This window comes from Mercenaria mercenaria, chromosome 10 (assembly GCF_021730395.1).
Source record: "Mercenaria mercenaria strain notata chromosome 10, MADL_Memer_1, whole genome shotgun sequence".
NCBI lineage: Eukaryota > Metazoa > Mollusca > Bivalvia > Venerida > Veneridae > Mercenaria > Mercenaria mercenaria.
In genome coordinates this window covers 22423566-22442318 of record NC_069370.1, presented here as the reverse complement: position 1 = coordinate 22442318, position 18753 = coordinate 22423566, and the positions used below count along the sequence as shown (strand labels likewise).

The 18753-nt window shown below is 34.6% G+C and overlaps 1 long non-coding RNA gene across 1 annotated transcript; it reads left to right on the top strand.

The window, feature by feature from the left end:
• The first annotated feature begins 6436 nt into the window (after positions 1–6436).
• On the top strand, positions 6437–7840 carry LOC123560463 (uncharacterized). The gene is made up of 3 exons (XR_006688236.2): positions 6437–6586; positions 6787–6888; positions 7702–7840. It is a non-coding gene; the product is annotated as an uncharacterized LOC123560463 (long non-coding RNA).
• The last annotated feature ends 10913 nt before the right edge of the window (positions 7841–18753 follow it).

Here is an 18753-nt window from a genome sequence, read left to right as displayed (position 1 = left end):
TAATTTAAATACTAGTAGATGTCATGTTTATTTTTGGCATCACTGGTAATATACCGTCTTGTGTGGCCTATTCTGTGCAGTTGTGCATATGAAGCCCGACACACAGAGTTAAATTCTTGTTCCATATCCATATTGGAGTCTAACATCGCCCCAAGATTCCTCACACATTTTTTGTTGATTTTTGCCAACTTGCACCTTTATCAAAGGAAATTCACTTGAGCGAATCTATACGCAGACTACAGTCGGTCCCCCATGAAGTTTACGTTTTGATACCGTTCTAGACGCGCATTTGAACTATTAAATAAACGGGAATTTGGACACCGGGCCTGTAGTTTGTGTGTGTGTGTTTTTTTGTTGTTGTTTTTTTGTAGAATACTGGGTTTCAGACCTGATTTCTGAAAGGGATATATTATCCTTCTTGCTTCTTTCTTACTTGATTTAATAACTATGTGAATGGGTGAAAGTGTTCTAAAACTGTCGACTACGGCACATCAAAATATAAGACTATATTCAAACTTGGTCCCTTAACTCCACAAGATTTATTCTAGTCGATACGAAAGACGCTCCAATTCCATAAGCTCCTTTGGTTCTTTAGCGTGGCAAGTGTAAAACACCCATACATTTTAGTTTGAGGAGCGAGTTTCGTTGTCAAATAGTGTTACGACTGAACCACTGCGTCTGCTTGACTCATACGAACACTTTCATTTAGGTTTATAGGACATTCTATGACAACTAAAACGGCGGTTCGTTTTATAGCGCTTAAATTGTAGGAACTGTGGTTATCGGTACTCGAAATTCAATGGAGGGACATCGGTACAATGTCATATGTACCAACTTATTTCTATAGATATATATTTCTTGGTTACCCTCACCAAAATGCGCTACGTCATTAGACACAACTATAAAAAATGTCATGTTCGTAGTCGTCTTCAAAAAGAACCATCTTAAATAATGATGCTTCAAGTTCCTTTGCACAGGCCTGTGATCTCTAGTTCCTCCACTAATTAGACTGAAATACATGAAAGTGATAACTGTGTTTGAATTTTTATTGGACTTAAGTAAGTTTTCGCAGCGGTATTACACCTGCAGCGGTCCGTATATTATGATACTGACTGAAATATTTGCGTCTATGATCTAACTTTGTATCCACACATAGAAATAGCACATATAGCAGCAAAATATGTCAAAAGATCCTCTGAAAGCATGGCGCGCAACCAAGCAACATAATAGCAGATTTGGTTGATTGAGTTTGTTCATAAAAGGTAATGAAATGTGCAACACCTCTCACGCCCCCTAGCACCGGCTTAATCGGAATTCTATTTCAGTATAAAAATGATGTTCTCCATGATCCCAAAGGACCAGGAAATATAACAACACTGAGTCCAAGTACGGGGGAGACATTTTACAGCCGCTATAGGCACCGGGATAGTTAATAAAATAAAATTTGTGAAAAGACTGTTTGGAAGCATAGAACGCAGCCAACCATTTCATAATAGCAGACTTTGTTTGATTGAGTGCGTTCATGAGGCATAAATTAAATAAACACTAAATCAATAAAAAAAACAAAAACAATTAAACTTTTTTGTAACAAAAAACTTTTTTCTTCCACACGCTTTTTTTCTACATTTTTCACAGATTTAGCCTGATTTAGTTCCACGACTTGTAACTGCAATCAATGTCAAAACGCATAGTGTAGTACATGTATCGCAGAATATTATCAATAAAAATCTCTTTAAAAACTGTGACATGCATGGTCCTCAGCTTAGCAACTGTATATTTGCACTGAAAGCATGTTTCTCCGTGATGCTAGAAAGCTTCGGTCATTATCGTTGCTTTCAAGCATAAAAATAATACTGACCCTTCGAAACGGGAGTATATACGAACATAACAAACAAAACATACGCTGACATCACGTGTGCAACAAAGATTCAGAATTACTAATTTTCACACGTATAAAGGCACAAAGCTTAAGACTTAATGCTGAACATATACTACATTTAACAGTTTTTAAATGTATCTGGCGTATTGGTCTTAACAATTGTTGCTACTTATATGATCACATCATATGCCAATTTCTAACTTTATATGGACACATTTCTATGGAACCATGTCCGTAGACAGAGTGTTGATTAAAAGAATGCCTCTTCGCAAAGAAATAAACAAAGTAGTAGGCTGTTCTAACTGCATAAAGTAAGTTTTAAAAGTGACAATTAAGAAAGCATTTTTACATTGTTTTATAACAATATGACCTCTTCTCTGTTTCTTTGTATCACAAGGAGAAAGAGAGCCTCCGCACACTACAAAATGAAATCCTTTCTCCCAAAGATATTTCATTTTTTTCCTGTTTCTTTAGAAATACCACGAGCCTAGATAAATTGAAATTACAGTTTAATGTCAGGTAATAATAAATGTACCTTCATCTTTGTAAAATATTGACAATATTGCCCGGGTATTTTTATTTGTTTTGTGTTGTCTTGGTCCTTTAGTCAAGAATTTGTCTGATAACATGTTAAAAGCTTTATATATCTGCCTCTTGAATGAAAAGTTTAAATATCTTTATTTGATAGGTATTACATCTTCACGACGTACACGCGTATTACATGAGATAACGTAGCTAAAACGTTACGTAATTGTTAACTATCCGCATGTAACGTAACGTTACGTAGACGACTAGACTAGGGGTATTTCCTCCATATGTCACCTTATAAGGGTAGGCCATGAAAACGTAAACGATGTCAGTTGGAACTTCATCCCGAGTTGGTGAGTGAATTTTTATTTATATTTTGAGCGAGGACAGGAATTAAGATTTTTGCTACGCAGCAGTTCAATTTATCTTGAAAAAAAATATACTGTCACATGAAAAGAAAAACAAGTTGTACTGCATTGTTGAGATTTTAAACAGACCTATTTTTGAGGTTTTCATTAACCACTTATACTAAGGCAATAACGAACTTTCGGAACTACATTTACGAGATTTTATTACTTTGTAAATGAAATGTAGGAAACTGGTGTTAGTTTTATAAAGACAAAAAAAATGTTACAATGTATATGAAAAATATTAGAATACACATTTTTCTTATAAATGTTATCACGAAAATTATCAACTACTTTGATATAGATATTAGGTCTTAAAAACTGCCCTTTTGAACTAATAATTGTCTTTATGCCGCATATTAATTTGAAAGATCGGGAATGAAATGGACTTATTCATACAAACAGTTTATACATAAAAAAAACGACATGTACGTTGCAATATTGCTTGTGTCGTTGGACGAGCCAAAACATTAAGGGCGTCGAAATAAATTGTAACATCAAGAAATTTTTAACTTAGTGCGGACCAAATACGTCTTTTCCTTGAGAAAATCATTTAATATATGAGTCTGCTTTGATATTTGAACTAATAGAGTGGTGATCGAATAAAATTTGTTTATATCTTGGCAGTAAGCTTCATGCTGGAAATTTGTCCAGTTACCGTTCCTGTATTCCTACACGTGCATTTTGTATTATAAACAAGATAAATCAAATACATGGTTCGTGCCGAGATGGAAGAGGGGTTCTTAGTTCGGCAGGAACTATGTATTCTCTATATATTGAACAAAACGGCTAACCCGCTATTTGTTATTTTGCATTTGTCTTAAAAATTAGTGAATGTATTTTTAATCAGGTATATAATTAGATCAACATATTATTAATAATATTAAATCATCTCACGCAAACATATAATTTCATTCATTTTATTGCTTTAACCCATTTTTATAAAGTTACAAAACTACACTAAAACTTTGTAGAAAACGAATGAAAACCAGACATAAGAATACGGAGGTGTAGATTTTGATTTTGTACTAGATAATGGTTAGATATCACCCAAATGTTAAATGCTCTTTTTCGATATGGCACGACAATGGCATGTTCTATTTTTGTTGTCATTTTCTTCCCTCATAGCGTTTTTTTTTTTTTTTGCAAGTTTGCAAATTCCAGATATTTTAGTATACTTTTGTGGCTTTCCAGAAATGGGTTAAAGTGATAAATGTGTAAATGTATATAATGACATCGTTTGATTTTATTGAATTTTTGATGTATTATCAATCTATCATGCATCTGTTGTTCTTGGTGTACACTAAATTTCAGTAATATTTAAATATTGGCAAATAACAAATGGCGGGTCAGCTTTTTTGTTCAATGTATAATATCTTTTGTTCAATAACTGTAAGTCGAAATAAACTTTTTTCAAGAAATACACAGGCTGTAGCGACCATCCCCAGAAGTAAAAACAGTCATATATGAAACAAAGTTATTGGCCACAAACGTAAAATTTAGATTTATACAGGGAGAAATAGATTTATATATTTATGCATAGATTTTCACTTTAGAGTTTACATGAATTTTGTTCAGTGATAAATATTTCATTGATATATTAAAACTGCTGTCATTGAAATTTAAAAACGTACTTAAAATTTCATTAAACACATTATTTCTAAATTTCCTGTCTAAGGCAAAATATCTCGAGGCTGGTTGAAGTTAGAAGGTCACTTCCGCGTTCAGTACACATATCTGTCAAAGTGGACAGTCTCCGGACATCAAATTTTAATCAAATGGCCAGTAAACAAGCCTACAAACCGCCGGCTGTAGCAAATATAACTGACATTTTTCCGGAAGGAAATAAGAAAATCCTTTCCTAAAATATTACATGTGCTTTGTTAATGATAATGAAAGTTATTATTATTATTATTATTATTATTATTATTATTATTATAACAGTTTCAGCCGAGGTTGTATACTTCAAATTGAATTCCTCAAAATATTTGTAATAGTTACTAATCGGGGGAAAAATTAATAATCATAATTTTGTCTCTTGAATTAAAAGAATAATACTAGGGAGAGACAGGCAGCCATTTCAGTTCTGAAACATTTAATTTGATTTTCCAGTACTTGAAAGTAATATCAACTTCAAAATATTAAAATGTAAAACACATAACATGTGTTAAAATTGGTGCAATCTTGGGTTTCATGTTCGAAACGTCCAATTTTGCACTGGTTTTTATCTATCCAGCTTACTGGACCGGTGTTCTTGAACTTGTTATAAGTCAACCAGTATTCAGTTTAAGCAAAACGCGGTGAGAAAAAAAATTGTCATCTGCAGTGGTCGGATTTGATCATAACTAACAAAAACACTTCAATGCGTTCTCCTTAAAAGTTACTTGTAAAAACTCCAAAAGGAAAGGTCAATGTTGTGGCTACATTTATCAGTCTACGCACATAAATTATCAGGACTTTAATGTTGTTGTTTTTTTTTCATGCTTTCAAACCATCAAACAACGTTAATCAACAAAGTTGTTGATTTGATTACACTTACCTACTTCCTAGCTGCTTCCACGGAAAAGAAATTTATACCAAATTTATTTGTGTACTTAATGTAATCTGGAGAAATTCAATCAGTTAAAAGTAAATAGTATTCAAAATTAATCTAGGTGATATATAGTCATTCGTGCCAATACGGGTTTCCTTTTATTTGAACATACTTGATAACTATTTAAACCAGTCACACATTATCTTGCTCAAATTTTCAAATCACAATTTATGAACAAAAAAACTTAGATAATCACGGCAGGGAACACAGAAAACAGAGAAAAAAATGTTTGCACGAACGTAAATTGTTTAAAATTGAAAAAGCGCTGATAACAATGGTACAAGGACATTCGGACGGCAGTCGGTGCAAGAGAACTGATATACTGCATTTTCAATTATAAGATAACAAAACTCCTTGAAGAACTACTACGCAGTTTGCACTTAGTTAAAACATTCATTCACGTGCAATATCCATGCTTTTCCTTCAGGACAAACTAACCCAATTCTTACATTTACGATTGAGCCCAAAATGTGGGCAAACCTTGCATGCTCGTCTCGTGGTTGTGTTATGGCATTATTCAGTTCACTGTGATATAATCTGTAATATAACGCACGTATACCGTTTTTCGTATATGTTGTTTTTTCTCTTTTTTTCTTTTTTATTTTATTTATTTTTGTTTTTTGTTGTTGTTTTTGCAAACTAAATATGTTACAAATCAGTTGCAATTTGACTGCGAGCCAATACGATTGCTATAGGACAAATAATAAAACCAATATAAACTTACTTTATTGTTTTATTTTTCAACTACGAATTTAACCTCTCAAAATATTTGAAACCTGTACTGGCCCTGTTTTCTCGTATTGGCCCCGATTTTGTCCATGTTGGTCCTAATTTTCTCGTGTAGGTTCAGTTTGGTATTGGCTCAATCTGTTTTAAATCATTTACATAATTTATCTAATATTGTTTCCAACATGGCGTTATTAAATAATAATTTCTATGTACATCTCGTGCAATGATACATATTTTTACATAAAAATTAAGTTAATTTCTGGAAATAGGTGTCAGAGTATTCATGATATTGTTTCAGAAATCCACATTTACCACAGATCACAATGAAGACCTCTGTACTATCTGTGCTTGCACTCTGCTGCGTTGTCTCCCTTGTCATCGCTGATTATGGCGCCTATTACACGCCATACAACTACGGGGCCCCGTCCTCTGGATTCGGCGACAATACTTGTGAGTATCAAAAATGAAATGAAGTAAAATATTTAAAAAAAACACTAAAACTGATACAAAATAAAAGCTCGTCTATGTCATTATCAAAATTTGATTCATTAAAATAAAAATACTGATATGGTCTATTCAACTTTTATTATAAATTTGTTTCATGATGAACCACCAATTTGTAATCTATTTACTATTAATTTTGTTTTCAGTGTTGATGTTTATTGGTCTCCTGTTTATTCTGACACTCCTGTTCACCAACCTGACACAGAATAACACCAACATCATCAACCTCACAGCTTCGTAAGCATAAAGTAAGTGTTCAAATCCATCTCTTGGTTGACTTTCATATTACTGTTCTCAATATTATGTTTTGACCTAATACAGGTACAGTATTTTATATGATTCCGAGATATTGCGGTTTTTAATGAATGAAAGTACGAAAAATGTTACATTCCAATTCTACACGCTCTCCTAACTCTGCTGGTTCATGTTCAGGTGTGATTAAGTTACCATTATAAGACTTTTCTTTCGCTAGAATGACCCTAGTCTTTCAAGCTACAAGCCAAAAAGTGATCTCTATATGAAGGCGGTCTTTATCAACAGGCTAAAAAATGAAGTGAAAAAAGTTTAATTTGGAAATGAAATTGATATTAAAGACCAGGTGGTCTCTGTTCATAGATGACTTCTGTTCACAGCTGGTATCTGTTCACAGAAGGTCCCTGTTTGCAGGGTCCCTGTTTGTAGGAGGTTTCTGTTCACATGAGGTCTCTGTTCACATATGGTCCATGTTCACAGGTGGTCTCTGTTCACAGAAAATCCCTGTTCACAGATGGTTTCTGCTCACAGAAGATCCATGTTCACAGAAGGTCTATGTTCACAGCAGATCCCTGTTCACATATGGTCTCTGATCACATACGTTTGACTGTACACTGCGGTCTCTGTTTAAAGGTGATCCCTGTTCACAGGAGATCTCTGTTCACACACATTTGACTGTATACTATATTCTCCTATCTGTTGCGTTTGAAATAATTCTTCTTGCAAGTTTGTATCTCATTTTTGTAGTATTTTTTGTTTTGTTTTGTTTCAGTTGGTAATTGAATTGCTTATTATTTTCCTTATTTCAGGTAGTGTCTCAGATTTGGTTACAAAGTGGTTGCAACATGCGGTGTTCCATGGCTCTCATACATTTTGTCATACTCTATCAATCAAAATAAATATATCATATCTATTTACTGCCTGAAGTTATGTATTTACTGTACATTCAATAAATAAATTATTTATTCTCTGAACATTTACTTTGCTTACATTTAATGTTCTCTGTAGGGATTAGGCTTGATTAAACCTTTCCACTATTTGAACAAAGGCCAAATATGATATCAGCTTAAGGGGCTTATGCACGTTGTTACGTTATAGCTAAATGCCGTATTACCCGATGGTAACGTAGGATAAAACCTGTATCTTAATCCTGCGCGGAGGTTGCCACTACAGTAGCGTAACTGGCATCTAAAGTGAAAGGGAACTAAATGACTAGTTTATTAGCATATGCCACAACAAGAGCTGTCCGTAAGACACCCAACGCACGACTATTCAAAATGTTGTCCCAGAAGCAGGACTATTACCCTAAATGATAACAGAGAGTTTCAATCCATAGTTAGATAGAGTTTCAATCCAGTATCTACATTAGTTTTGGAGATAGTAACTTGCATGCAAAACTTTAACCAGGATTTCCTAAGTTCCAAAAGGTGGGGGTGGGGGGCATAATTTAACCAAAATGCATTTGAGTTACGGGACTTGATGCTATCATCTAGTTTTATAACCCAAGACACATGTGAAGTTTCCATTCAATATCTGCATTCATTTTTGGAGATAGTAACTTGCATGCAAAACTTTTAACCAGGATTTTCTAATTCCAAAAGGGACAAGACAAAATGTGGCTGAAATACATGTCAAAGTTAAGTGACTTGACCCAGTGAGGTTGGTAATTGACCTAGAATACGAAAAAAATAAGTTTCAAAGCTATATGCCTTTAAATAATAGCTATATTTATTTCACACCTCTATATTTTTAACCAATTGGAAGCTTTTCTTTCTATCACGCGACAATACAATAGAAACCAGTATTGTACTGTGTGTCACATTTTCTTAAGTATATATAGTAACATCCGAAATCTACAATCCACAAACTATTATTTTTTTCATATTGGACTTCAGTCCCAAACATCCATATCTTTTTCATATTGGATTGGACAACTACTTCGATTCCTTATAAGGAGACATTTGGAATTACTTTCCTTGTATATAGCGACAGCAGTAAATTTGTTTAAAAATTGCGATAACTTTCTTATTTTTGAACGAAACATGCAAGTGTAAGCACCCAATTTCTCAGAACGTTTCTTATCTAATTATCATGGCTTCGGTTCAAAATTTCACGAAAAGTTGTTTTCGAAATTTTTGGCACTGACAGTAAATCTAAATGTATAGATCTATGTGTTATCAGAGAAGAACGTATTTCAAATTAATATGTGTTGTTGTTTGCGAGTTAAAATGTATGAAGTTTTGTTTTCTACACCTATTTTTATGGTGTGAAATAAAGAGGTAATTTAACAGTGTTGAGTACAATACTGAATTCAAATGGACTCGTACACAGCAGAAATAACCCATATTTGGATTATTACTGCTGTTTACTCGTCCAATAGAATTCAGTATTGTACTCAACACTGTTAAATTACCTCATAATACTTGCACACAAAACTTTAACCAGGATTTCCCTAGTCCAAAAGGTGCATAATTTGCCCAAAATACATGTCAGTTATGGGACTTGATCCAGTGAGGTTGGTAATTGACAAAGAAGCGAAAAAAATAAGTTTCAAAGCTATATGCCTTTAAATAATAGCTATATATACTTGCACACAAAACTTTAATCTGGATTTCCCTAGTCCAAAAGTGGACATAATTTGCCCAAAATGCATGTCAGTTATGGGACTTGACCCAGTGAGGTTGGTAATTGACCTAGGAAACGAAAAAAAATAAGTTTCAAAGTTACATGCCTTTAAATAATAGCTATATATACTTACACACAAAACTTTAACCAGGATTTTCTAAGTCCAAAAGGGGGCATAAGTTTGGCCATAATGCAGGTCAGTTATGGTACTTGATGCTATCAACTAGTTTTATAACATTGAAGACACATGTGAAGTTTCAATGCAATATCTGCATTAGTTTTGGAGATGGTAACTTGCATGTAAAACTTGAACCAGGATTTTCCGAGTCCAAAAGAGGGCATAATTTGCCCAAAATACATGTCAAGAGTTATGCGACTTGACCCAGTTAGGTTGGTAATCGATCTAGAAAAAGAAAAATAAGTTTCAAATCTATATGCTTTTTAGTAACAGCTGTATGTGCTTGCACGCATAACTTTAACCAGGATTTTCTAAGTCCAAAAAGGGGTCATAATTTGGCCAAAATGCAGGTCAGAGTTATGGGACTTTATGCTATCAACTAGTTTTTAACCACGAAGACACATGTGAAGTTTCAATTCAAAATCTGCATTAGTTTTGGAGATAGTAACTTGCATGTAGAACTTTAACCAGGATTTCCCTAGTCCAAAAGGGGGCATAATTTGCTCAAAATACATGTCAGAGTTATGGGACTTGACCCAATGAGGTTGGTTACTGACCTAGAAAAAGAAAAAATAAGTTTCAAAGCTATATGCCTTTAAATGATAGCCACATGTATTTGCATGCAAACTTTAATCAAGGTGCGACGCCGACGCCAGGCTGAGTAGAATAGCCAGACTATTCTTAGAATATTCGAGCTAAAAATGCAAAACAGGGTTACCTTTATGGAACCTGTACAATGCATGTCAGCTGATGACAGTGGACAAGTTTGTGAAGTTTCAATTCATTCACACTAGTGGGTGCCGAGATACCAGCTTACATACCAAAACAACCAGCAACTGCCTAGTCGAAAAAGGGGCATAATTTTGGAAAAATGCAAAGTAGAGTTATGAAACCTGTCCATTGCACAGCAGATCATGACAGCGAACAAATGTGTAAAATTTCAATCCATTCCCTTCAGTGGGTACTGAGATACCAGCTTACAAACAAAAACTTAACCAAAGATTGCAAAGCCCAAACTTATTTATTTTGTTGGATTTAACATCGCACCAACACAATTACAGGTCATATGGCGACTTTCAGCTGTCCTCACATGAACAATTCAACCCCCTGAGAGAGGGTTGAACCCACATCGATGAAGACAAAGCAAAAAAGGGGCATAATTTTGTAAATAAGGAAAACAGAGAGTTATGAAACCTGTGCAATATATGTCAATTTATAACAGTGAACAAGTGTGTGAAGTTTCAATCCATTCCCACGGATGAATCCAATAGGTGTACCTATTATTTGAATACTCAAGAACAAAATTAAAGCTGGAAATAATTTATTTCTATAGGAGACATGGTAGATATCATTCTCAAATGAGATAACAACATGTATAAACACTGGTAAATATCATGAAAAAAACCTTTACATTATACAGGCAAATCACTGAAAAAGCACACAAACATAGACATATTGGAATCCATAAGGGCCTCTTCAAGCCTTGCAAACTCTATTATCAAAGTAAGTCCTCATTTTTGACACTAAGCCTTTTGCTGTTTTATAAGTAATTTGCAGTCAAGGGCCTTAACCATTCAGCCATGACGGCCCCCAAATTAACAATGCAGCCATGATGGCCCCCAAATTCATTAAATGCCAAAACTCACTTTACCACAATATGTTCTGATTTTTTGGCAGGTAAATTAACTGATTAAGCATCTTCACCTACAGCTGCGTCCATTCTGATACATATTCACCAATCATGTTCAACAATAATATAGCATGTGTATGTGTAGCATTAGCACTTAAGTATATTTTATAAACTACATGCTATACATGTATGTATGAATATTATGCCACCGATTTAAAAACAATGGTAATTTTGATTTTCAACTCACACAACAACACTTCAAACATGTTTCCTAAACAAACTTAGTTTTAGACAGTTTACTAATGCATAAATAAAGCAGACACCTTCATGTATAAATTACACACAGTATAACTAGGGATGTTCCAAATGTCTTTAAACAGTTTCTATCAAAGAAAAAGGAACAGTTTCTATGAAAAGGAAAAGTGACTGCACATCAGTGACAAGTCTGTGGCTTCACAATAATAATCTGAGCAGTAATTCTGTTACAAAACTAGAGGTGCTTTTGAGAAAAGCACATGTCTCCAACAACTGCCTAATCATCTGAATAGTATATTCATGAGTCAACCATGCACCAATAACTCAACTGCCTTGTCAGACTTTCAGTGCCTTGATTATCAAAAAACAAGTTTGTTCAAGTTTGGTGAAGATGGGATGAGAAATGTTTCACTTAGAGTGCGGACAAGATTTGTGACAGACACACAGACAGACAGATAGGCACACACACACAGACAGGAATAAACCAATATGTCTCCCACACCACTGTGTGGTGGGAGACATAATTTCTATATACATGTATACCAAATGAAACTAAAGTAGCTCTTGCAAGTTTTACTCCCTAAAGTTCTAGATTCTCAGAGCAGTACTATTCTGTACAGAATTTATGCATGTTCTCCGAAACAGGTAAAGATGTCTTTTCTACTAATCAGCATACAATACAGAAAGGATCTGGGTAACCAAATCATGTATGTCTAAACCATAAGAAACTAAGTTTCTTGTATGTACAAGAAATAACCTGGTTCCCTGTGTTCACTTGTCGGACCAGTGTGTAGTAGTTGAGGGGCAGGTAATCCATACTAAAACAGTAACATCTCTAAAAGGAACAGAAGTTAATTCACTAAGAATTATATCTAATGTGACTTTGTGGAGGCAGTTTTCCCCTATACTGGTGTGTTTTACAGAAGTTTTAATGTATTTATAACAATTTTGATCTAAGAAATGTATTTTGTGCCACTGTATATATCAGGATATATAGAAAATTTCCACTCCTGAAGGAGTAGAAATACAAGAGGGCCATAATGGCCCTATATCGCTCACCTGTTGTCATTGCATTTAAGGACAAGAAGGTCAAAAAATCATTATAAAGATCAATCAAAAGAATTATGAGAAAATATAGTTGAAATTTTCCAGATATGTCAAAATACACCTAAAAATTGGAGGTACCATCCATGTTGTACCACAGAAAAGTGGTCTAAGTTTTTCCCTACGGCCAATAATAAAGAAGTTTCTAAATAAGCTATTTATAGTAACATAAAAGGGAAGTAATTACAATAAAATTATTGTAAGGAATCGAGATCTTATGGTGATACAAGTTGTGTGCAAGTTTGGTTAAAACTAGAGCTATCACTAAAGGTGATGAATGTACCCCCCCGCATGCACTGACACAGTACATTGCAATTTGACGCACACAAGATTGCATAATTATGTGGACTGTATGTATATATAGACTGTATGTATACAGTATAGTAACAAAAAACAAAGTCCCATAACTATGCAGAATATTTATCTAAAAGAATGTAACATGCACCATGCACAACTAGGGTTGGTACTGATTACTTGTGTGAAGTTTCATTAAATTGTGTGCAAGGGTTTGGTAGATTAGGCACGCACAAAATTGCATATGCAGACTGTATGTACATAGTATGTTAACAAGAAACAAAGTCCCATAACTCTGCAATTTTTGTCGCTGAAAGAACCTAACATGCCCCATGCACAACTACTGTTGTTACTGATCACTTGTGTGAAGTTTCATTAAATTGTGTCAAGAGGATGAGGAGAGATGGTGCGCACAAGATTGTGTCTATGTATATAGTATAGTAACAAAAAAACAAAGTCCCATAACTCTGCAAAAAAATTTTTCTGAAAGAACCTAACATGCCCCATGCACAACTACTGTTGTTACTGATCACTTGTGTGAAGTTTTATTAAATTGTGTCAAGGGGATGAGGAGAGATGGTGCGCACAAGATTGTGTCTATGTATATAGTATAGTAACAAAAAAACAAAGTCCCATAACTCTGGAATTTTTTTTTCTAAAAGAACCTAACATGTCCAATGCATAACTACTGTTGGTACTGATCACTTGTGTGAAGTTTCATTAAACTGTGTCAAGGGGATGAGGAGAGACGGTGCGCACAAGACTGTGTCTATGTATATAGTATAGTAACAAAAAAACAAAGTCCCATAACTCTGCAAATTTTTTTTCTAAAAGAACCTAACATGCCCCATGCACAACTACTGTTGGTACTGATCACTTGTGTGAAGTTTCATTAAATTCTGTCAAGGGGATAAGGAGAGATGGTGCGCACAAGATTGTGTCTATGTATATAGTATAGTAACAAAAAAACAAAGTCCCATAACTCTGGAATTTTTTTTTTCTAAAAGAACCTAACATGTCCCATGCACAACTACTGTTGGTACTGATCACTTGTGTGAAGTTTCATTAAATTGTGTCAATTGGATGAGGAGAGATGGTGCGCACAAGATTGTGTCTATGTATATATATATAGTATAGTAACAAAAAAACAAAGTCCCATAACTCTGCAAATTTTTTTTCTAAAAGAACCTAACGTGCCCCATGCACAACTACTGTTGGTACTGATCACTTGTGTGAAGTTTCATTAAATTCTGTCAAGGGGATAAGGAGAGATGGTGCGCACAAGATTGCGTCTACGGACGGACGGACAGACGGACGGACAGACAGACGGACAGACAGACAGACAGACAGACAACCTGAAACCAGTATACCCCCCCTTACAACTTTGTTGTCGGGGGGTACAATAAAATCATAAATGAAGCTGCTATTGTGCAGACAATGTCAAAATAGCTAATTTTGGCCATTTCAGGGGCCATAATCTGGAACCCATTATGGGATCTGGCTGTTTCAAGAAAGGAACCGAGATCTTAAGGTGACACAAGTTTTGTGCAAGTTTGATTAAATTCAAATCATAAATGAAGCTGCTATTATGCAGACAAGGTCAAAATAGCTAATTCTGGCCCTTTCAGGGGCCATAACTCTGGAACCCATAATGGAATCTCGCCAGTTCAAGAAAGGAACCAAAGTCTTATCATGATACAAGTTGTGTGCAAGTTTGGTTAAAATAAAATCATAAATGAAGCTGCTATTGTGCAGACAATGTCAATATAGCTAATTCTGGCCCTTTTAGGGGCCATAACTCTGGAACCCATAATGGAATCTGGCCAGTTCAAGAAAGGAACCAAGATCTTATGGTGATACAAGTTGTGTGCAAGTTTGGTAAAAATCAAATCATAAATAAAGCTGCTATTGTGCAGACAAGGTCAAAATAGCTAATTTTGGCCCTTTCAGGGGCCATCACTCTGGAACCCATAAAAGGATCTGGCCAGTTCAAGAAAGGAACCAAGATCTTATGGTGATACAAGTTGTGTGCAAGTTTGGTTAAAATAAAATCATAAATGAAACCACTATCGTGCAGACAAGAAATTGTTGACACACAAAAATAGCAAATTCTGGCCTATTAAGGGGCAATAACTCAGAACCCATGAAGGGATCTGGCCAGTTTTCGAAAGGAACCGAGATATCATGCCAATACAAGTTTTGTACAAGTTTGATCAAATCTGCTTGCAAAATGTGGTCTCTATCTAAGAAATTGTGGATGGACGACGGACGAAGGGCGATCACAAAAGCTCACTCTGTCACTACGTGACAGGTGAGCTAAAAAATATATCTGAACATTTGAAACAACCCACAAAAATTAATGCAATCATGGAAACAACAAACAAGCAACAAAATCATAATGCTGATAAATTACATTGAGATAACTTTCATCGTCTCTGGTCCATCAATAAATATTCAATATCACACAATAAAAAACATACACATGCAGTTGATTTTATACTCGGTAAACCTTTGCCAACATCAAAAGTCGACCAATTTCATTGAAATACATTTAAAAATTCACCATTTTTACTCTTTTTCAAATCAAAACTTCATTTCATTGAAAAATAAGAAATATACATAAAGTATACTAGCATGACATCACAGCTAAACAGCCTGTAAATAGTAACACACCTTAATGAAATAGACAATTATGTTTAATTTTGAAGGCACAAAGTCCGAGGAAAGATTTTTAGTTATCAAGCTATAGATTTTTGCACCATATACAGTTCTTTTTTTTTTTTTTAATAAAGAAACTTTTCTCTACAGATAGTTAATTTTGAAACAAATGAAACAGAATTCATGATCTAAGACTTTCATTCTTGTTTTAAAAAGATATTCTAAAGTAAATGATTTTATATATTGCAAACTTGAAACAAATAAATAAAGATAGTACCTTATCCCTGAACCAGAAAGCGTTAAAAAAATCTAGTTAATCTGGATTTCAAAACAATATATTCAATGTATGAGGCATATAAGAACATAAACTTGTGCAAACATATTCTGCAGAAAAAGATGCAAACAGAGAATGGTAAGAGTAACAATTCCCTCTCTGTGTCAGTGCAACTTAGGCTAAAAAAAAAAATAATGTGGTTCAGGTAATCTGACCAACTTCTTTTTTTCTCCCAGCACATATTTTTTCCTAAAAAAGTAGACTTCAACAAGGAGCTGCGTTCAATAAACGCTTGATGCCCCCAGTGGCATCCTTGTCGATAGATTTTGCACCTAAGTCCAAAACGAGGTCAAGGTCAAGGTCAAACTGAGGTCAGGTGATGTTTGAAGATGAGGAATGGTCACCGTTTACATCTGTATTAGTATCAATTCATTCTTGTAAGGGGTATTGATGCTAGACGAAACGTTCCCATTTGATTAACCAAGCGATGGCCCATATAAAGCAACCAAAGTCCAAAATGAGGTCAAGGTCAAGGTCAAACTGAGGTCAGGTGATGTCTGAAGATGAGGAATGGTCTCAGGTTACATCTGCATTAGTATCAAGTCATTCTAGTAAGGGGTATTGATACTAGACGAAACGGTCCCATTTGGTTAACCTCGTATGGACGGACGGACGAACGAACAAACGGAAGGACAGGACAATCACTATATGTCTCCAGCATCAGTAGATGCTGGGGGCATAAAAAGTATATTATGCTTGACAACATACAGAACTGAGAAGCATGTTAACAACAGACAGAAGTAAGGGATATGTTTATACTGATAAATTAAATGAATGATAAAAATATACATAAATTGGCAATGCCATTGTCCGCATTACTATAAACATGAAATGAAAAATGTCCCTGTTTATTATCTTTGGACATGCCACCTGTACCAAACTTGTATTATTTTCCTCACATGCGATAAAAAGATATTCAACTTATGTCAAAACTATTCCAAAACTATCATTAGATCTGTTTTATCAATTCATTAGACTAGGTTCCATTTCCATTTAAGTTTAAAGTCTGAAATTTACACCTAGACTTAAGAACACTAAATATTCAATCAGCCTTTTTAGTGTTAAGAAAACTTATACTGATAAAATTCTGCTGAGCTGTTAACATCTTTAGAAAGCATATTCATGCAAAGTTTCAATTCAATCTGTGAAAAATTTACAATGGCAGAGAAAAAAGAAAATTTACCATTCTAAAACTTTGATACTGAAAGTTCACAATATGAATAAATACCTGAAAAATCTTTTGTGTCTAGTCTTTTCCTTGAAAGTATGCATATCTTTTCATTCTACTCGTCAAATCAACTGGGGTATTGAAATAAAAAATACACACAAATAATTTACTTTAAAGTGAAAATGTGTCCAATTTTGACCTGAATGAAAGGAAAGACTATAGGACACACCAATCCTGTTAGGAAAGTCAGACTAGTGAATCATTTTATATAACAAAAACTACAAAACCCCTTTGTGACACATCTACTAATATACAAGTGATCTTTTCATAATAAATATTTGAGCATATGTAAAACTGTAAGCAGTAGTTTGGTAAATGAATAACAGGCAGACTTCAAAATACGACAACAAAAATAATAAAATCAACAGAAATTGTAGCACTGCAGTTGAAGCATTGTTAGATTATCCATTGCATATTCATTTATGAAAATAAAACAACATCAACAGTTGGTATATCTACAAATGTTGAACATCAAAAAATTTAAACTGACAATAGATATTATTACATACTGCTATGCATTTTTCACTCTCCATTTACTCTAAAACAAGCAAATTCGATGAATTGGAATCCCCCGCCGAAAGGGTCAGAGTTGAGGAACGGCAAAAAAATATATCCAGCAAAAAGTTAAGAATGTTACCAAGAAGCAAATAATTTCATTAGTCAAAATCAAATTAAAAGAAAATGAATGGTTTGTTTGGGTGGGGGGTGGGGTGAGGATACAACAGTTTACATGTTGATTATAAATATTGATAGAAAACGAAAAATGAAAAAAAAAAAAAAAAAAAAATTGGGGGGGGGGGGGGGGGGGGGCGAGGGGTGATCAAGGTAAGATGGTGACCAGGTGTAGGTACATAACATCACATGTTTATAATAAACGTTCATGGAAAAAAATGAAAGAAGTTTAATGAAATTCTTCCAATTGGTTGCTTTAATATGTACAGATCTGTGGATTTTTAAACAATTAAAGGGCAATAACCATATGGAAAATTGACCAATCGAAAAAAAACTTGAAGGGCATCATCGCAGTATCTTGGTTCATGTCTATTTCAAGTTTGATGAAATTCTACCTGCTAGTTACTGAGAAATGGCTGCAGACGGACATTTTTCATTAAATCAAGGGCAATAACTCCGAGGGAAATTGACCTATCAAAAAAAAAACTTGACGGGCATCAGCACAGTATCTTGGTTCATGTCTATTTCAAATTTGATGAAATTCTACTTGTTAGTTACTGAGAAATGGCTGCAGACGGACATTTTTTATTAAATCAAGGGCAATAACTCTGAGGGAAATTGACCAATCAAAAAAAAAACTTGACGGGCATCATCGCAGTATGTTGGTTCATGTTTATTTCAAGTTTCATGAAATTCTACCAAGTAGTTACTGAGAAATGGCTGCGGACGGACGGACGGACGGACTGACGGACTGACGGACGGACTGACGGACGGACAACGCCATTTCAATACCCCCCTCCCGATTTCATCGGCGGGGGATAACAATGGGGAAGGAGTCCTCAATATGATGTGTAAACATTCATATTGGTGTCCCTATGTATCA